The sequence below is a fragment of the Oxyura jamaicensis genome, chromosome 8 (genome assembly GCF_011077185.1).
Source record: "Oxyura jamaicensis isolate SHBP4307 breed ruddy duck chromosome 8, BPBGC_Ojam_1.0, whole genome shotgun sequence".
Taxonomy (NCBI): Eukaryota; Metazoa; Chordata; class Aves; order Anseriformes; family Anatidae; genus Oxyura; species Oxyura jamaicensis.
The window spans coordinates 6258594-6281012 of NC_048900.1; the positions used below are offsets into that span (position 1 = coordinate 6258594).

At 37.7% G+C, this 22419-nt stretch overlaps 1 long non-coding RNA gene across 1 annotated transcript in view; it reads right to left on the minus strand.

Moving 5' to 3' along the window:
• Positions 1-313: 313 nt before the first annotated feature.
• LOC118170525 overlaps positions 314-22419 on the minus strand; it is a 170047-nt gene continuing 147941 nt past the window's right edge. The window contains exon 3 of the long non-coding RNA XR_004752759.1: positions 314-1372. This is a non-coding gene — a long non-coding RNA (uncharacterized LOC118170525). The remainder of the gene's footprint in view (positions 1373-22419) is intronic.

Here is a 22419-nt window from a genome sequence, read left to right on the forward strand (position 1 = left end):
ATCTGACGTTTAGACTAACGTTGTTTTGCTTTCTCTTTGCTTGAAAGCCAATTAATTTTATATTTATAAAATAACAAAGCAGCCACCAAAGCCTTGACATCTCTGCATTAGCTCATATTTGGTAGACTCCTGCATCTACTGCTGTGCAAATGCAAGACCTGTGTGATGATGGCTAGCTGTGTTTGAAAATTCTTTAGCCCGAAAGCCTGGCAAGAATCTGAGAGGAAGTGTTAAAGCAACCTGACAGAAATCCCCTGCAGTGCTTAAGAAAAAAAAGAAAAAAGAAAAAAGAAAAAAAAAAGGAAGAAAAAAAAAAAAAAAAAAAAGCAGCCTTCCCTCCTCCCACTCCTCCCAGCTAAACCCTGAAACAAGGTCAATGCACTGGAAGGCTCTGAAAGTAATTTTTTATAAATAAATATCCTGGGGAATTAGTGCAGTCACATCCCTAAAATAAAGGTAGTTACGAGTATAGAAGCATTTCCTTTACATGGTGGGGATAGCACTCATCGATCAATGTGAGATTAAATGCAGCTCTGACTGCATCCTACAGAAGAAAGCAGTATTTTTTCTCAGGAAGAAAACTGGGATCAGAAGCTTGAATCAGCGAGTTGTTTAGATGCATGCCTAATGTTAAGCCTGTGAACAGTCCAACCTCTTTCGACATGCAGGTGTCACAGACCCCCGAAAGGGCAGTCGTGGCCCTAAAAAGCAAAGCCAACAGTGCAGCAGTAAGTGCAGACTACCAAACGTGAGCTAATGCTGAGACATCAAAGCTCTGGTGGCTGCTCAGCTCCCCAGATTCAGGCTCCCTGATATTCACCTCTGATTGATTCCTGCTGGTCAAGGAAAGTGTCCCTTCTACTCATCCAGTCAGCTTTAGTGAACAGGAATAATTTGTTTTTCTTTAAAAGGAACCAAAAGTTTTAATCTCCTCTGACTGCAGTCATTAGCAACCATTCCTCTGGTCAACAGAGTATGAATTACACAAGTACTCACTGTAAACCTAACCAAAACGACTGAGAAAGGGCATTTTCAGGTTAAAAAAAATTACTTTATCTTGGAAAGGATGTAAAAATTAAGGGAATTTACATATTTTGTGACATTCCTGGGAGGCTTTCACTCAGCGTAGAATGGTTTTCTGACTATTATTTCAACTCTTCCTCCTCCCACTTTAATTTTATATAGATTCATTGCTTATACAGATTTCATTTGCTTAAAGGAGAAGAGTATGGAAGAAATGGGATCATTAAGTCACAAATCCACTTATCTCCACTGCATCTGTGCTCCTGTTCCCTAAGCGGCAGTAATCTCCTGCACTCTTCTCACGGGAGAAGCACAACATCTGAACCAGGGTGCACGCAGCGGTGGGCAACTGGAAGAAATAAAAGCAAGCAAAAAACAAAACTAAACAAAAGCCCAAATCATAAACTTAATTTTCTTCCATGAGAATATCAAGTAACAGTCATTTCATTGAAGAAGATATTGAGGCCTTCCTATTTTGGAGGTAATTTCCTAAGGTTTAACATGCAGCTAGAAAGCATACAGTTCTATATTAGCACTGCCTGATCTTCAGTTCTGCTTATCACTGCCTGCCATGCAGCTGGCTTGCTTTCTCTCTTTGAAAGTCTCAGGTTCTTTGCAGAGAAATTATGTTTCCCAAATACAGATGAGAATCATGATGTTATAACCATTTTTCAGAGCCACTACGCGCATTACTAATTGTGTACATGACTCTCTTGACTGACTCCACTGCACATGCTGAGATTAGCGGTTACCAAAACATCATTATAAATTATAAGGGAAGGCCGCTGAGGCCAACTTTATATTTCTGGCTTGGTTAAGGTGTTGATAGCCTGTACAGAATGGAAATTCATGTGAAAAAATGAGGTCAGAAAATGTCCTTTTTTCCTGAACTGTTAAAATGATAAATACTAAATAAACATCTGCAAGTGAAATGGCTCCCTGCTGTCCAGCAACTACTCCTCTAAACACCTAAGCAAGTAGCCACAAATGCAGCCAAGTTTAGGTATGGCATCCAAAGCAAACAGGGAACACACAGAGCAGTGATCACATCATATTTTTGGGGGTGAGGTCTTTTAAATCACAAGCAGAAAGATCTCTAATTATCCAGAGGCCCCAGTTCAGAAGACTTGCCTGGATATTTGAAGTGGATGTTACCAAGACACTGAAATTACTATAAATAGGACAAATTCAGCAAAATATTTAGCAGAAAAAGAAATGTATGTGCACAAGGAGGTATAGCAGTGGAGAAGAAGATAAAATCTGAATCTTTTGTTGTCGTTACACAGCAATTTGAGCATTTTGGGAGCTGAGCTATGAGCTAACACAGATTTCAGATACTATGAATAGTGGTAGCAGAAGAAAGAGAAGTAGATGCATCTGGCCAATTTAAAATGTATGATCTGATCTTGGACTGCAAACATTTATATATATAAATATACACACAAGCCTTCCTTCTTATCTTGAATATGATCATATTCAAGATATGTCTCCAATATGTAGACAAGAAATTGCTTGGCACCCAGTTTCTTTTAACTCTTAACTCTTTCTTTTAAGAAGAGCTAACACAGTTCAAGTTAAAAAAAATGTGGAATTATATTCGTTATAAACAAACATTTTCTTATTTAATCTATTTCATGAAGTGCTATTTACTGCCAGTTTCTAAAGCACTTCAGATAATAAAACCTAAATCCTTCATCCTAGTGAGAATTTTAAGTTTTTTGTTTGTTTTTAATACATATATATATATATATATATATATATATGTATGTATGATGTTACCCATTAAATGCTTTAACTATGGCTTCAGGAATTTAAGGAAGTCTCATTTCTGAATGTCTTGATCTCAGTGTCTTAGAAGTTAGGTCATTTTTTGACCTACATTAACCGATTGATACTCCTTCAATGAGATATGCGATCGATGCATGACTAACATCCCATGCATTAGCACTGAATATACCAGAAGGTTAAAAGATGCACATTTTTTTCCATGAAACCTTTTTGAGTTTTCATTTTCATGTTTTTTATAAAACCAGGGGTGAGTAGACCAGTTTTAGACCTGTGGAAGCTGGAAAATGATGCCACTTATGCATTTTTACCCTATAAAATATAACGTGGCAGATAGTTCCAAAATTCCCATACAGTGCCCACAAGTCTAGCAGAAATCCACATGCCACATATGACCAAGGTCACAAGCTGCCCAAGAGAAGCCACTGATGGGGCAGGAGAGTCTAGCAAGGCACTGTACACAATTTGCAGAACTGATTTGGGACTGTATTCCGTTTTAGGGCATTCGTGAAAGGAATCATTTTGATAAAGAAAAGGTACAGCATGCTCCATGCTTCCCTGAGCAGTTTCATTTTGAAGTCTAATTTCTTTTTTTTCTAAGTGAAATATTTTTACAAATTTTGTATTCAATGGAATAGGAAGAAGAAAATAAGCATTATTTCTATTTTATCAATTTCTGATTTTAGTTCTTTCCACGTTTTGTTTGTTAGGCATAACTAGGGCAACATTTTCATTCTTTCAGGTTGAAAATCCTGTCTGAAGAAAAGCAAAGTTACTTGTCATGAAGCAAAGCAAATGGCTGTGAATAATTTATAAGAAAGTAAAAATATTCTGCTTTAGAGATTTTAACAGAAGAACAACCTCAAGTTATGAATTATTATAATTACACTGAAATATGCTCTCCCTCCTCTGATTCCTTTGCTGTGATCGCCGCCACAACGCTTTTTGCTCGGATGGCTAGCGCTCTCCTGACCACCGCAGACATGGATGCTCCAGGCCCACGGCCAGCGCCCTTTGGACCATGATTTATCTGTGATTACAGCCCTGCTTCACACTTCCCTAAATATGTTCATTAAGATTCTTGTAGGTTTCTCTCCTTACAGAGGGTAACAAGTAGGTGTTAAATGTCTGGTGGGCTGGGAGGTGATAACTGTAATGCAGCTGGGGCTCCAGAAGCAACACCAGTGCTCACAGGAGGTTCGGGGCTCATTAGTAAGGCAGCACGCAGAGATCCGCACACCCACTGCTCAGGTACAAAGCAACACCGATATTAGGTAGGTGGGTAAATCCTTGGCATTTGTTTAGCTCCAGCTCCTAAAGCCAGTATTCAGAGAGATTTGTTGTCGTAATATTAACAAGGTCTTTCTCTGTATCAAGACGGTAAATTTGAGAAACATAGTACATTTAAGAGAACAGTAAGATTACAGCAACTTGATAAGGTGTGAATTCAGTTTCACTAATGCTCTTATTAAAATGCCTGCAATGAATGTGTGAATTCTCTGTGGTTCCAAGAGAAGAAGATGAATTATTTAATTATAAACTCTGTCACTTCTTTCTTTATAATCTTTTATACACTTTCTGCAGTACACTATCTTTAGCATACTAAAGCTGACAAAAACCACCATGATTCCCAGCATCTTTTTCTCATTAACAGAATTCTGATTTTTAAGGGTGAACACTTAAAAACACAAATTAAATGACTAAAATGTAGGAATGGATATATACATAAAACAGCTTCCATAAATAAGTCAACATAATTTGTTGCAGTTGCCACTGGAGTCAATAAGTTCATGTCTTTGTGTGACAAATAATCTCGTACAATCCTGACACACTTACACTGATAGCTAACTGGAAAGAGAGGGAAAGGAAGGGCATCCACAGGTTCTTATCAGAATGACTGATTCCAATCATTTGCATGTGTAAGATTTCAGCAATACACTCAATATTTTTACATCTGTGGTCAGATACACTAAGAGCAGTTTAAAGTGTACAATACCTCCTTGCTCATCCTTCTTGCCATGTCATTAATTAACGACTGTTTGGCAATAGCTTGAGTCTTGAAGGAACCTGAACATCTCTTGTTCTTCAACCTTAGCCCTGGATCAACACAATAAATCCTAGTTCTTAATATGAAGCTGCTACCCAACATTCTTCTGCCTTCATAAACAACTGAATTCCTGACTGACATACTTCTTATGGTTGTCCTTTAATTTTGCGCCCAGAGATATTAATATTCTTTGACCAAAAATGGGTGGTAGACATTAATTAATTTTGATGTAGGAGACCTAACTAAGTAATAGTGCAGGGCAGACAGACTTGCTGGAAACAGTCCTGCTTCAGATCTGCATTTTGGAGGGACTCACAACATAAAATATAGGCCCTTAAATTTTAGACTTCAGAAAAGACAAAATATCTATGAACAGATTCTGAGAATCCCAACTAACTGCCCCCCAGCTGTACTGAGGGCCATGTATGCCTATTATCTTTTTGTATTTTTGATACTGTACTTATATTTTACGGGTGACTATAACAGGAATATGAAATTTGGATATTTCAAAGCTTACCCCAAATTGAAAAAAATATATTCTCTTTCTCATGAAATGCCACAGAGTTATTACCACAGCTCCAAGTAAATTTCAGATTAATGTCATGGTGACTTCCCTTGCAGAAGGGCTACTGGATATCACCTCACATTTATGTGCTATTAAATTGTTTTCCTTCTTCCACAACTCGCCATTTCTGTAAGGATCATGCAGAACATTACTGGATTGGCTTTGCTAGGCATACAACACACCATGACATACCACAGAGGGAGATCAAAATTACTCTTCATTCAATTCCTTCACATTGCATGGCAAAAAATAAATAATAATAATAAAAAAATCACATTTGCTCTGGTTGCCCATGCCTTTAAGGAATTCCTACTGATTTGACCTTCTATTCCAGGTCACCAATTCTCTCAGCTTTGCAGTCTTAAACAATCTTGGTGGAGTTACACCTTTCTACAACAGAATTACACCTCCATCTTCACTTTTTCTCATTGCTACCTACAATCTTAAACTAAACCTTTCATGCTTTTCACCAGTGTGTAAAAGAAAAATGTGCTCAGATTCTTCCACTCAGAATAATATGCTGAATTTGAGAAATTAAAGTTTATTAGTGACATTTGCACTGAGAAGTAAAAGTAAACTATCCCAAGTAGCCCACCATTACATGATAGCCAGCATATGGCTATACTGCAGGATTTTCAGGACTGCACTTGCTGAATATCCTCTGAGGAACTCTTTTCTCTAAGCTAAAAGCAGCCTTAGGTAGGTGCTGAACACCCTTCTTGTAATTTTCAAAATTCCCTCTGAGATTTTAATACCCAATTCCGTTAACTTCAGCAAGAACTAGGCCTGCTAATCCTATAGGTAGGCTAGAAAATCTTCAGCTGTATGCAGGTGCTTCAGAGATTAGAATGCTAATCACTCACATTTAGCTGCTGCTATCAATTGGAAAAGGAAGGCAGAAAGACAGCAGAAAAGAGAGACAGATAGGCTTGGATTAACAGAGAGGCATATCTACCCCCATGTGCTTTTGCCTTTTTCCAAACAAGAAAAATTCAATCTTCTCTCCATCATCCTTGTCCTAAAGTTCCAGAGCCAGAAGCAGGAGACAGCTTATAACAAACCGCACCTGAGAGTACAAAGCAACAAGGGGCAGGCTGGGGGGTACACGACAAGTGCCTTTTCCCCTTCAATCGATCATTTTCTTGCAATACTTTCAAACAGATTATCATGTTAATTCTAGAGATTTTCCATAAAACCAGAACACACTTCTGCAGGAAATATGTAGGATCTGCTCATATCATATAATCTTTGGATATTCGGAGATCTTTGGAGAAGCTGCTCTTTCACCTAACAGTTGATAGCTATTGATCCCCCTCCCCTCCATAGTAATGGCCTTCTGAAGATGGATAAATGAGTACTTACCTCTTCAATAGATTTTACACCAATACGAGCAGTTATTCCACCAAGTCATGTGTGATTTCCTTCTTAGAAAGAGATGGGGGAGATGAAAGGGAGCTATTCTGTGACAGTAACTGTATTTTTACTTTTTTGGTTTTGATTTGTGGATCATTATTATTATTTTCTTTAAGAAATAATATCCATGACTTTTCGTATTTGGAACTGTTTTCATATGGGAAGGTGGCTGTTACAGTGAACAGCTGAATCATATTGCAGAAGAGTACTGGGAGCTGCCAAATTAAAACCAGGTCTGTCTGAGAAACTGAAGGAAAGCAGGATATCCTATAAATTAAAATGAGAAGTTCTTTATACAGTCTAACAGAGAATCATGAAATGCATGATTTCCCTAGGTTTTGGGGTAGAGAGAAATACCAAAGACAGAATTCTTGGTTTTTCAAAGATTTTTCAATGCCATTTATTTAAAAAAGATATTTAAGAGACTGTAAGACAGCATTCATGCCCTCTCATGGAAAGGAGGCATCCGTGTTACAGGTAAATTAAGTCTAGAAAGTTTATGTTCTGATGCAAGATTTATTGGTATTGTAGCCAAAGAATTCCCACAACCTCTTGTCTTTGTCAGAAAATGTTCAAAAGAGAGCTCAGTGCTGTCTCTCTTTCTCCATTCCTGGTCTTCTGGGGCTGAGCTGCTACTTGGCTTTAAACGGGTCAGCTTAGGACATTATTATTATTATTATTGTTGTTAAGTTAAAATAGTGCATTGACTCTTACTGTGGTGATTTTTATTTTTATTTTTTTTTTGGTCGTGGTGGTGGACTAAAACAACACTCTGTGTGACTCTACAGCCTTGAAGCTAATAGAGAAATTCACTGGTAAGGAAAGTGCATGGATAACTGTAGTTTGTGGAAAACTCCAGTTACACATCCTTTGCAAAAGCACAAAGGACTTAACATGACATAAGGCAGCTAAGAACTGAAATATTTGCCAAGATAAATTACTTGTTTCAGTGTAGCCATATATTGGGCCAATTACTGAGAAAACAATCATGCAAAATAATTTATGCTGGTAGATCCTAGTCTAATAGAATTGCTGACAATTCTTCCTTACTTCATCCTAAATAACTTTTATTATGGCAGCTACTAATATCTGCAACATAAGAATGTGCCAGTTTTCTGCTATGGCCAGGAGAAATAGAAAAATTCAGCGTGTCATGGACTCAAACAAAGAAAAGTTGTGGCAAGTTCGGTTTTCTTTGAGAGAGGTTTTCCAAACTGCATGTGGAAAACCACATGAAAAAGGAAGGACATATGTATGCATTTGAAGAAAAGTGCTTTTGTCTTCTGTAATGCCAATTAGAGAGTAGAGATGGGTCTTTTTTCCACGGGACGGTTTGTGTCTTCATAACCATGGTAGGAAAGAAGAGGGAGGCTGGAGAGGGCGGTAAGTAGAAACTTAAATTTATTCCTGTCAATGCTTAGAAAAGCATTTGGACTTAATTGTTTCCCAAATAGAGAAAAGAACCTGATAAGAAAAGGTTCCAGACGTCCTTGGACGAGAAACCATGACTGAGAAGGCATTAGGAGGAAAATGAAGAACAAAGAATAAAATTAAGAACTACAAGAAGTAAAAGAAATCATGTTGATCAGCAAGCAAAGGTACTTCTTAAAGGCTGGGAAATGCATGAGCAAACAGAGATTTGACAAAAGTCAAGTTTAGCTAGTATTGCGGAGGAAGTTAAGGCAATCACTACAGGATTGTCAACCACATACAAATACAGCAAAGTAAAGGTGTTATCACTAAGCATTTGACAATAAGGATGAAACATGGACTAGACTCAGGTCTAAAAAAAAATACGGATGTATGAAAGCACAGAAAAAAATGGGAAATGCAGTAAAATGCTCCACTGATTTAGTAGAGAGATCTTATGCTATATCAAGCCATCGAACTACCTGGCAGAGCTGGTTTGCTTGGCAAGGAATTATAAAAGATTACTTCCTTCTGATTAAGGCATTTGAGGGTGGTGCCACATGAGAAATCATTAGTTCAGCTGAGAAGAAGAGTACAAGGGGATGGAACCGCTGGAGGAAAGCACAATTGTGTTATGCAGAAAACAACTGCTGGACTCAGGGCTCCCTGGGAGCTGAGCTTCCCCAAGGACCAGTGTGGGAACAGATGCTCATGTCTTGTGTTTCCAGTAATGGTTGTCATAGAAAAGAGAGAAGTATGTTAAAGCAATTTAATGACGGCACCAAAAAGGGATGAACTCTCTATATAAAAGATAGTCCAAATATCATGGAGGAAATGGTAGGTGATAATGAAAAAAGTGAGAACCTTTCAATTTGAAATGATGGGGGGGGAAAGGACAGGATATGGGATGAAGACAGGACAGCCAAACATCCCTTGTAATTCCTCTGTGAAAAAGGCAAATGCGGACCCAACGTGTTTTAGTGGTAGTATTTCCAGTGATAAGCAAAACCAAGCATTTTTGACAAATTGTGTAGCATATACAATTCTAATCGCTCACACGCAGAAAACCTATGTTAAAATACGTGATATAGGAGTGGTATGGAAAAAACTACACTTATTTTACTCAGGAAAAGAGGAACTGCACTATTTTCAAAGAGAATGTCTACAGTAAGCAAATGTGGCAAAGGACGCATACCGGTTTCCATTTTTCTACAGAGCCGTCTTAATTGCATACATTTATAAGAAACCTGCTCCCCCTTGCTTAGACCTTGGCAAGTGACTGGCTGCAGCCTCTTATTTCCAGGGTGTTGCCTCATCCTTGTTGCTGAGCCACCAACCTCCATTCTCAGAAATGCAGAGAAACAGGAGAGACCAGCAAGCAAGCACATCTCTGCCTGATTACTTCATGACTCTTTCTCAAGCCAAAGCGAACTGCTGCACTGTGAGCCATGAGGCTTTTACTTGGGTAGACCCTTGGGTACAGCTCTGCTTTCTCAGCGTGCCTCACAGTGGGAAGCAGACTCTGCAGTTCAGTGAGTGCCTTCCAGCTGAATGAACTATCACGTACCGAATTTAAGAGCTTTGGTTGGCACGCATGTTTATTTACCTCCAGCATTAGATGTAAATGACAAGGCAGCAAATTATCATCCTTCCCCTTAACAAAGTGATCAGAGTAAGATCTCTGCAGTACAGCAGTGACAAGGAAATGGAAGAGGACAATGTGTTCCCCATCTGTGCCATGGAGCCATGTGGCTAATTGCTCCATCCTCCAACTGGCCACTCATCAGCACAGCCACTTCCCGTGACAACCAGCTCCTTAATACCTGTTTTCATTGGTCAGCTCAGAAACTGCACCCTGCTGCAATAGTCAGTGAAGTGGAAGGCTTTCTAAGCAAAATAACCACCTGCTGATCATGTGCCTGCTCTTTGGTACTCACTTTCCACCAGCCAGTGAGCAGTCCTGTTGGCCACGAGGGGCAGATCAGCAGGAAGCAGCAGTTATGGTTTTGCAGGGTGCAGAGTCAGCCTGGTGCCCTCCTTATCTGAAGTCGGATGCTCCTTGGGAGCACTGTTATACAGATAAACCTTTGACTTCTTTCAGAGCTGCTCAACAGGCAAGAATCTGTTTCAGCTGTCATAAAAGAGAGCTCTCATAAAGATAGTACAAAAATAAGAAGTGTGATTTTTCTGATATTCGTTATGTTCACATGCTTGTCCAGCGCACCCACTGGTCATATAGCTTAAGACTATGCTTCTTTTCTTTCTTTCATCATTAATCTCTAAGCAGTGAATCTATGTGCAGGCAATCCTGCATGAGACAGAGCCAGCAGGAGACAAAATGAGGCAAAGAGGATTGCATTTGACAGAGCTGTTTAAATAAATTGTTAATTTTCTTAGAATACCGGGGGACCTGTCTGTAGCTCCAAATCTCCATAGCTTGTAATCTTATGAGCCATCTGTCTCCCTGTACACTAGAGAAGGCTGTGGATGATGAAATATTGGGATGTAAATATTGAGGGGGTGGCAGATTATTGCAATATCTAATCCTGCATCTTGCAAGATGATGGGTTCCCTAGCCTCCCACTGCGGTAAGGGAATACAAGGTGTTCAGCATCTCCAAGGTCTGAGCTCCAAAGCACACATACATTTGGTAAATTGGATCAATTTTACCATTAGATGTGATGAATGGACGTGACTGTGTTTCTGTATGCTTACTTTAAATTTAAACATATATTTTACCCATTAAAAAGAATAAAATAACATTTTATGTTGTATTCAATAATACAAAACACAGAAAAACAAACAAACAAACAAACAACAACACTCAATCTATGGAGCCTTAAGGTATGCTGTAAAACTGTGTCTTCACTCAGCTTTGTAAAGGACAGGGGCTGGGTTAAAACTAACCAGTACTTATCCATTTTTTATCAGAGGGATGTCTTGGATGAAAAGAACTCATATCTTCTTAGTGGGTTAGGGCATATATTACATTTGTGTCCTAAAATGCATTAACTCAGTACATAATAGGAGATCTTCTTTTTAGTGTAAATTAAATATTTAAAATGAGGTCTGCTCTGTAGTGATGAAATTAATTTGGCTATATATCATCCTCCTCAAAAATGTTGTGACTTTGAAAGACAAATAAATGTATTTTCAACTCACAAACTTTTCAGTGTAATAATTCATGTCCTCTGTGTCTTTATATCTCAAGAGAGACAATATATCTTGTGGTAGATCAGAGAAGAAATTTAGGAGACCTGTGTTTCATTTCTAGTTTAAGAACTGAGAGGTTTAAAAGAATAGGAGCTACATAATACCTTTAGAACTAGCCTTCAATCACTTCTCTTTAAGCTTTCGCATTGTAACAGTATTTATCTATCTATATATATATAAAAAAAACAGTTTGGTATCTTTGCCTGACCTGTATGCATTTTTTTATACGGTTATCTATCTATTATGTATTAATTATAATTTATAAAGAAACTATCAGACACACTTCAAGATATTACACTTATGCTTAGATTCATACTACGATATGTAACTGCGTCATTTTAATAAATATTAAAACAAGTGCCTTCTCCCAAACTCTGAAAATAATCAACTGTGAAGCACAACACAAAATCCCTCAGTTCCCTTTCTTTTAGTCATCTAATTAATAAAGCACCAACAGAGCCTTCTCCTAGGAAGTCCAAACGAAGCACTGCACTTGTTACCTTAGCCCAGACCAGCCTCATAACACTTATTTTCCAACCCTATGTTGCTTTTTTTAATTAACTACTAATCCATAACATTTTCTTATATACAGTTGATAGAGCTTTTATAAGACAACTATCAACAAGTATTTTAGTGAAAGAAATAGCACAAATAACCAGCTTCACTGAATTCCAAGAAAAGTCTTACAAAGTAACTAAGAAATTGAAATTTTTCCCTTCAGATCAACCCCAGTGAAAATATGGACCACAGATGTTTAAGGTCACTAGCTGGATGGCTGTTATTATCTCCATATGAACATCTCTCTCTACATATTGTCACCTACAGCATTGTCCAGACTTTTGTATAGACAATTTTTCTGGCTAGAATTCCACAATATATCAACAAATGCCACTAAAAGAAGATGTCATTAGGCTTCTCAGGTGGATAGCACTGATGAATATTGGCAAAGATCAGTGTTACGGTGTAATATTGGCACATACGTAAACATGCTGAACCAAGAATCAGGCTTACGTAATCTTTACAAAGATAGGATGGAGTAATGCACAAATCTATAATGTAATTCATGGGCCACTAATGAAAATTATTTTGAAGCTTTGATAATTCAGAAGTTCTCTGAGGGACATTAAAAATGGATTTCAGGAATTTGTTACAGAATAAATCATGTACTTACTAAAATGGTTCTAATGCACTAGAAAGCACATGGCAGCAGACAGAAGATGATGTTACTGACCTTACCAAAAATTCCCAAAGTGAGGTATCTATATGTTATACAACAGTACTCTCACTGGACCTTTATTTGCACACACTACAGAAATAAAAAGTACCCATCTTTGTCTGAGAGGTGTCAATTTTGAGAGCTGTTTAAATCCTACTAGTGTTTTGAAAACAATGAATATGCAATTCAGAAGAATACAGATTCTTTTCTTCTGACTACAGACTATTGGAAAATGTTACAATCTCATTGTTCTAAAAGAAACAGCAAATTGAATTCAAATATCTAGTACACAAAACCAGTGTCCCATTAAAAAAGGACAATCTACAAATTCTGCCTTGAGAAGAGGTTTTCAATCATCGATATTCTAACCATGTTACTTGACAGCTCAGTAAAGACCTCCTGGATGCACATCTTAACTTTATCCATGTTATTCTAACGCTGAAGGAAAATTGCTCCCTAAAAGCATCTCAGCACATGTATAAAAGAAGGAAAGAGAATATATATTTTCACCTCATCATGAGATATTCTGTCCAAAACCAAAATAGTGCATTACCCAGTTAGTTTCTTTCACAATTGCTAGTTGTTTCAGTAGGAGGTTGCTGGGCCTTGAAATGAAAACTTTGACTTATAATTACATAAAAATTCATCCTAGTCTTAGTTTAACTCATGAACCAGAGATGCAAGTTTATTTTAACCACTTTGCACCCCTCCAAATGCAAAAAAATATAGAATATACTGCAAGGTGATTTATAAATATTAGAGAAGAATTTTTCTTGACAAGGCATAAGAACACAGATACCCATGCTGTTGCATACAGAAGACCTTTCTTGCATTTGGATTTCTAGGCGGAATAAAACAAATACCAGAAAGCTTTAACTGGCTTGCTTTTGTTTTTGCATTCCTTCATATTTATGTTAGGCACTTCACTTTCTAAAATTATTGGCCTTATTTTTGAACTATGATTTATATAACAGTGGCTTTTTACTTTTCATTGTTTACTTTTCTTCCTGCCTCGTGTTTAGATTGAGCATGCTGCAATGGTTAATATAGCAAATACCAGTTCAAACATTCTGTACGTTAACATTTTGAGAGCTGAAGAAAATATCCTTTGAACCTAGAACTGTTACTCACCTACGGCATCTGCACAGGGCTGGCAGATATGACCAGCACTTACAGTGCACTTACAATGGCAACTAGAGGTCAGGCAGAATTCCTGACATTTAGCTACGTAAATTGCTCTTCTGCTCATGTGAAAACATGCACAAAAGCTTTCAGATACAAGAGATAAGCTGCTTTATGCTTGTATTTGTCAGTTTTCAGGAAATGAATATATAAAATATAAACAGCACAACTTAGAAGTCAACACGAAGAATAAAATTGTGGGCATACAAATCTTGGCTCTCACATTCATCTCACAGTGTAAAACCAGTTAATTGTGCACTCCAGTCTGGCAAGTGTCACAGGCAGTGAGAATTCTGAGCTGCAGGAGTCCTGCCTCTTGGTATTAATACTTCTATCTATTACAAGGTTTGCAGATACTTTAACTTGCAGTATGAGAATACACTAAGATATTCTCAAAAATTTGTTACTACAGGCAAAAGCAGATGCTGCCATCATCAAGCAAGCTCACACAGTAAAAGAAACAGACTCCCAATCTCTCTCATAAAAGTACTATAGAAACATTAAATATTTTCCATAAAACAGTGAAATCTCTGCAAGAAATGATCCTTCTTATGCAAACTGCTCTCTGAATTATTTTTACAAAGTTATCTCCATATCTCTCCAAGCTGAAATTTTTGCACCTCTGTCAGGAGACAATCCATCTCAAACACTCAATTTTTGTCAGCTTCTTGATGGTGACACTGGTCCCACTTAAAAAACTGGCACATATGGCTGAAATGTTTTTACACTACCACTGGTAAGTGATGGTTTACAGCAGCTGAAAGAATTTGCATCTTCTATTTTGGTACAAAATTCCCAAGAAGGGGTTTTGTTTTTTGGTTGAATTACATTATTATTTTTTTTTTCAGTGAAGATTTATGTATGAGGAATAAAATATAATCAGAAAAAACAACATGAGATGGTGAGACGGGATGCTCATTTGCCTGGGAAAGCACATGCCTAGCTATATGACTTAATAGTGCTCCACTACCTGTTACCAACACCCTTTGTAAGTGCCCAATATTTTATGGATGGTCACATTTATACAGATAAAGTTATTCATAGTAATACTTACTGCTAAAATAGTTTTGTGTGCTGGGGTTTATTTTTAAATTCAGTTCCCATTCAATTTCACTACCAATATAACTTAACAGCTCAGAATGACACCAGACCAAGTTAGCCATGGCTTTGCATGATCACCTCTTGAAAACCTCCAGGGATGGAGAACCCATGGTATCTCTGGGCAGCCTGCTCTGGTGCTGCTCTACCCTCCTAATGAAAATGTTTTTCCTAACGTTCAGTCCAAAATCTCTCAAGGTGTAACTTGTGGCCATTACACCCTGTTACATGATTTGCCACCATGACAAAGTGCCTGTCTCTGTTGTCTGTAACCCCCTTTCAAGTTGGTTGCCCTTAGCTTCCTCTTCAGCTGAGTAAACAAGCCTTTACTACTTAAAAAAACAACAACAACAAAAAAAAATCATTTCTCTTTGTAGGCTAAATTAAATTAACACTTTCTATTTAATAGCTGAATCATCATTTTCTGTGTATTTTTAGTTTGCAGTCCTGGAGAATAGCAGATGTCATTTAATCTACGAACAGGGCCTGCTTCCAACAGCAGTCTTGCTACACATTTGATGGTAACAGGTGGGTTTAAAGATAATATTTCTGGTACTAATAACAGCACAAAAATATCAGTTTAACTTACAATGCTATCAACACCGCATAGTGTTCTTTGACATGGGTAGTTAATGCTATTCTTTTGTAATTCTATCCATAAAAATGCTACATCCCCAAATTACCACCATCAGTGGTTGACAATCTGCCATCTTTCTCTTGAATTACTTCTCTGACATGTTATAGGGGATGACAACAAATACCTGGTTCTGGGAATCCATGAGTACTTTAAAAAAAACTTCTGTTACATCGCTGTGAATACAAAGCTCTTGTATGTGACTTGCTATGTTTCCTGTGCTATGCTGAGATATTACAAGCTAAACTGGATCAGGCTGCATTAGTACTTTCAGGGAATAACAGCACCTAAATTCTTCATACATTGGTACAAAATATATATATATATAGGTATTTGAGCATTTATTCCTATATGAATACCCCCAAATCACCCCAGCACAGAGTATGCTATGCTCCTCAGAATGGCCACCTGTAGAAAGAAAACTCCAGGTGAATTCTGATTACAACTGTGGTGACATTGGGACATGAAAGTGGTAGCTTTCCAAGCTATTTTTAAGACAATAAGTAAACAAAATGATATCTGAAGGTCTTACTTTATTCTTCTGTTTTGTAACAAAGTTTCTCATTGCTTTTGTTCTCATTGTGAAGCAGGAAGTGCAGGAGTTAATAAAACGATATAAAATAAATAATAAAACTGTCCATACGGTCTTCAAGACAGCACTGAGTAATTGCAGGTCATTATATATGTATTCTTTACCAGCAGCTGCCTTGAGGTTCCTCTCACGTTCTGGCTGAGGCTTCCTACAGGGTTTCAGGCCAGAGCACATAGAAGGACATGAAGCACTTGGCCCCTGACCAGCTGGGCTGGGCTGGGTGGAACAACTTGTTGTCCACGCAGGGTATCAGTGCAGGGAGGGAGGATTGGGCTCCCAACAGGGCTCCTCCTTTGCAGCACCCCCTGCCACTTGTTTACCATGATGAGGCCACTCCTATCCTCATCGTCTTCTCAGAAGTGGGCTGTTGCAATGTAGTTGTCACTACAACATTTCTACCATACTCCTGTGAATGACTACAAAGATAAAAGGGCAAATAAAGCCATCAACTTGTACAATGCCAGAGCGCTGTTTTGAGTTTATGTAACAAAATCAATCACAATGAAAAAGTTTCAGAAACTTTTATATGCAATGCTCAATAAAACCAAGAATTTTGGCAGGGCTTTGGCAAATAAAAATATTAATGCTATGAAATCTCTCTAATCATGTAACAGACTTTTTTTTTTCTGTTTAGTTTTCATCACATTAGGAGAATATTGTTTATACATTGCTTAACAGCACAGTTTTACAAGAGAAAGAAGGTGCTGAGTTTTACAGAGGAGACATAATTTTATTAATCTGCCTGTGCCCATGGACAGTTACTGCTGATCCTGGGTCATCTTTGCTTGTGATCTTTTATGACAATTGGAGGATTTCTTTCTAAAAATGAAGCTATAAAAATCAGAAAAATTTACTCATCTCTCAAATGCAGCTGAATGCAACCCCAACATAGAAAACAAGAGTGCAGAGGACAAGCCAGATCAGAGAGTGACGGGGAGTACTATGACATGTTTTCTTTGTAAATCAGACAAAAGACATGTTTACAAAGAAAAAAAATAGGAAAGCCTTCCATAATATTTACTGTACTAATTTAAATTGAGCTGTGATTTATGAGCTCTGCTGCCTCACCAAGAAGTATTGTAGAAGTATTGTACCCTGAAGCCAATACTTTGTCTTTAGATTGTCTTTTGGGACTGAAATGAACTACAACAAAAGACATTTTACATATCCTTGTTTCAGGTTGTTTCTTCCTATTGATTGGATAATTTATTCTTCCTTTTGCTGAATTTGAAGGGATTTTAACTTTCAGTACTCATTTATTTCTAAGTTTCAAAATTCACATTAGTAAAGAGTTTTTAAGAAGTAATCACTGTGGCAATTCAAATACCATCTATGTTAATCCTAACAAACTGCATTCAGATAACATTAATGGGCTGATTTACAAGTAATAAAGCAAGGATGGAACTATTCTTAATTCATCCTGCTGTGTTCAGATATTACCACACATATGGCAGAGGAGATTACCAGCGGTTCTCAGACCCTCACGATTCTTGAGGCATAACAAAGCAGATTAATGATGGAGTAAGAAGGTCAGCTCAGGTATAACGCCACCTTTTCTCCTGAATTAATTCAGGGCAAAATTTTGGCCCAATTTAACATAAATTTTCATTTTACTTGCTGATTGAAGTCATTGTCTTATAGCAGAAGAGTACTGAATTCTTTGTCTGAAGGAGATGGAGGATTCCCAGCCCAAGAGGTTAAATATCTCATTTACTCTCTCACTATTTAAGGTTCTGGAGTACTTGCCTTCACAAAATTATTGAGGAGAGCATGCTTTGCTCTCCATATGTAGAAGTTAATACTAAACTAGCACCACTGCAACATAATGAAACCAATAGGGGAGACAGCACAGACAATATTTCTGGTGAATTTCAGGCCATTTGGGAAGAATAAAACCAATCACGTATGCAGATGAAAATAGTTAATCTGCCTGCTTAAACAAACTGCTCATCTTCTTTGTGAGAAAGAAATGAAAAAGAACAGTAGGTGAAGAAACTAAAAGTATCTGATAACACAACTTGGTCTCAAATGAATTAATTGTTACAGAAGATAGTTATTACCCATAAAATTAAATGCTATAAATATAAATCTTGCTTGAGAAAAACTGATATATCTCCAAAATTTCATATACAATCTCTAGCTGTTTTCTGATAGATTAATTATGTCCTAATAAAACCATAAAAAAGCATTTAATTAAATGCAAAGTCGTGTACTCCCATGTAATGGAAACATCAGCATGATAAATGCCGTGCAGCTGTAGTGAATACATTGTAATACCTGTGTTTATTGGAAGGCAAAGAGAAGCAGGTGTGGTCTATGGAGTAAGCAATGGATTTAAGGCTAAGAGAACTGGTTTCTAGGTCAGGGATAATTCCTGATGTTTATTTTGTTTATGGTTATATTGATTTTTAAGCCTCACTTACAAAACAAACAAAAAAATCCTTCATGGCACTATGGGAGACTGAATTCCCCATACTTAGTATTGCCTCTTGAGATGCAAAGTGCTCTGAAAATTAACTTACTCAGTTTACATACAACCCTTTTTTTCCTTGGCTTGAAAGTCAACATTTAAACCTAGTTTTCAGAAGGATCCCGGCAGATCCTTCACTTTCCTTTAGAAAGCTGTTTGTACTAACATAAACTGTCAGTCTTTACTTCCTCTCTTCGTCTTGCAAGAGCCACACGCAGCTTCTGACTGTAGGAAAACGACAGCCAGCTTGGGTCAGCACACTTGCCTTTCCATTGAGTGGTCTCTGTTAAAACCCATGAATAGATGAGAGTGGCCGTGGTGGCACTGGGACCTCCCGTAGTTATTAATCAGAGGCGAGATGCGATTGCCTTCTGCATGCTCCAGCCAGGCACTGCCTGGACAGGCATGACGGGCAAGGAGAGGCTGAGCTGGCAGCTATATGTACGGATGGCTGCCAGATAAGAACATAGGTGTCCGATTTATTAGTGATTACTCTCATTAGAAAGGCCCAAGATCAGCACCAGAATTAAAGCCCCCTGAAGCTAAAGTGCAGCAGTATAGGTGAGATGGATAAGAAGACAGAGAGTGGAAAGCAACAGAAGAGAGGGAAGAGAAGATGAGCAGACGGGCAAAACATACGATCAGGAAGAGAAGCCAAGCCAGTGAAAGTCTCTCATAAATGGCAGGGAATTGTTCAGTGGTGCTCACATGAGCTGAAGTTATGCAGACCTTGAGCACAAAAGTGACAAGTTCGCCTGGGGTTGTGCTGGACTGAAGTACAGAGGAGCTCCCACGGATGTCATCTGGACAAGGGTGACCTGCCTCATTTTCTGGCCTTTGGTAAGAAAAGCTGCAAGCCCACAGAGTATTTCTGTGCAATCCTGAAAGGAATAATCCCTGTTATTAGAAGTGATTTATTAAGCCAGATGATGAAGACTAATGCAGAAATCAAAATAAACCTCTACTGTTACAGATACTGGAAACTTATATTTCCACTGTGCTGTATGAAAGAGTTAGAAGGCTGCCTAAAGATTGAAAAAGGGGAATTGTGGTGGAGTGCCTTGTGCTCCTGCTCCTCCACCTGGAACATATAAAATATCTTAGTGTCCCTGCTTAATTTGCTGCAGCCTCAAAAAAAAATATTCAAGAAGCATGAATGTCTCTAACCAGAGCCTTGAAATTAAGGCATGGTTATTTTTATCACTAAGAACCTTTTAGGAAAACACATTGGTTAGGTTATTTAGCACATGAATAATAATGTGCATCACAATTTCATCTTTTCCAATTCATTCAGATTTAAATGAAATTGTTAGATACACAAATTGTCAATGGTTTCTAAAAGGCAGAAGACATTGTAATGTAAACATTGTAATGTAAACAACATTTCATCTGCAGATTTCGTAGGCCGGTTTCCTATATTTTGTCTGAAAACTTCCTGGTCATTTGAACTTTTACTACGAATGACCACTTATCCAAAGTGATCAAGACGCTACCTGCAAAGAAAAGTACCTTTCCTACTGAAAAGCACTGAGAGCAAATGCCTTTATCACAAGAGAGATCACAGAACTTCCTAAAGCAGTGCCTGTGGAATAAACCGAAACACACAGCACATGGAAACAGAGGCGTGTGGAATGGGTCCTTATGGCTTTGTTTTGCTCAGGGAGAGGAGAGCAGGAGACGCTAAGAGCTCTGGGCAGAACTCAGTTAATCGAGCAGACACCTAGGCTCAATCAAAATTAAACTTTTATAGAACCTATCTGTTAAAATACAAGATAATGACATTTCCAAGATCTTATAGACTTTATCATCACCAACCTGGTGCATACTTATGACCCTGTTATATTTCTGCTTCTTCGGGAAGGCTGAGTAAATAGCATTGATTTTAAATTGAGTGGGGGAGAAGTGAAAGGGGAAAGAGGAGGTGCACACAGAGGTCACTCCAGAAATATTCTACCAACCAGTAAAAAAAAAAAAAAAAAAAAAAAAAAAAAAAGGTTGTAAACATAAGTCATATTACATAGTAAAATAAAATAGAAAAATGAAGTATCCAGAAATTCAGCTGGGGCTCCACCAGCTGATGATACTGCTCAGACTACTTGATGAATCCTTCCTTATTTGACTTTTTGTATCCCCTACTCAAGAGACACAACAGTCTGTCAACTCTCCACACAACAACGACAATATTAGCCAAAGATGGTTACTATATCACACAGAAAAGAATATGTATATCTATAGTTTTGTGTTTCTCAGATGTGAAGGAAGGAATACAAAGTCACATTAGCACCATATTACAATGTCTTGCAGCCTGTCCCAGTTCTGCAGTGAATCCCTTCACCTGCATTAAATGAAATCTTACTGTTAAAATTATTTCTGTGGACATGGAGGAGTGCAGCACATATTTTTATTTTTATTACTGGATTAAAGATTTTGCAGCATACTCTAAAGCACTTCAGGGTTTCCTTATGAAAGAAAGCTATAAAAGCATATTTGAAATGCTTCTCCTCTATGACAAACAGTTGTATTATAATGGAAAAATGACAGGGTATGAGCTAGAATTTATTAAGCTTTCTTATGTTGAATAATGTTTAGATTAATAACAATTAGGTAGAATAAAAGCATGATGTGAATGTGACTAAAAAGAAATATTTAAGCCATGTGGTAGTTATTAATAAGTCAACATAATTTTTGACAGCTATCTAAATATCTTAAGAACCTTTTCAAAGTCATGGTCCATCTAGATGCAAAATCTGTATTTATTTAAATATTGCATATCAAAAGAAAGATAAATATGCAAAAGGTAAACACAAAAGTATGTCTATATTCTAAAGAAAACAAGTTAACCAATGGGGAAGCCAGTGGAAAGTTTCTGATGGTACTTTTAACAAATTTTTAAAGATACTTTGGTGCCTAAAGATGCTGATAGATTTGTACAGGGTTTTTTAAAATGTCCTAAAAGTCCTGAAGGATTTATGTACTTAACATCATTTATGAGAAAAACCCTTGCTGATGATTTAATACGCAATTACTTAATACTACATAGTATTTTCATTGAAGTCTTAAACTCTAGTCCAGCACTCCATTGATTTACCTGGGGCCCAATATTGGCTTAAAGATTGTTTATAGGTTTAGGGTCATGATGGCTAGCATTTAGAAACTCAATAATAAAACTCACCTAAATTATACATGGCTACTTTAAAAATAGACACAACACAAATGTCACTGGCGTCATTAAATAGTAAACAGTACTGTCTTTCAAGAACTGGAGTTAGTTATTTATTATGTTGTGTGTCCATAGACACCATATAAGAAAAAAATTATGCTTATGCTTCATTCACTTTCTGCCATCAGGTTAAATAGTACATGCATTTCTGACAGACTAGAACAAGTCCAGAAGGTATTATGTAATAAGGGGAAATACACAGATTCCTACTTGTTTTGACAGCGTTCTGCACAACCTGGCTGCAGCCTGGCTCTGCCAGACCCGCTGAACATCTCACCCCTGGGCAATGGGGAAGGCAGTGGCCACGGAGAGCCATCACAGGAGGTGAGGCAGCTCGGAGGTGTGCAGCAAATGCAATCACTATTTGCAGCAACAATTTTCCACTGTGAAAAGTTAAGAAGTGGAGCATATTGCCCAGAGAGAGAGAAGAATTTTCCATCCTCAGAAATTGCCCACATCTGACTGAACAAAGCTTCAAAGACCGAGTTTTGAAGCTGTCCCTGTTTAGAGCAGGAGGCTGGATAAGGTGACCTCCAGGGCTCTCTTGAAAC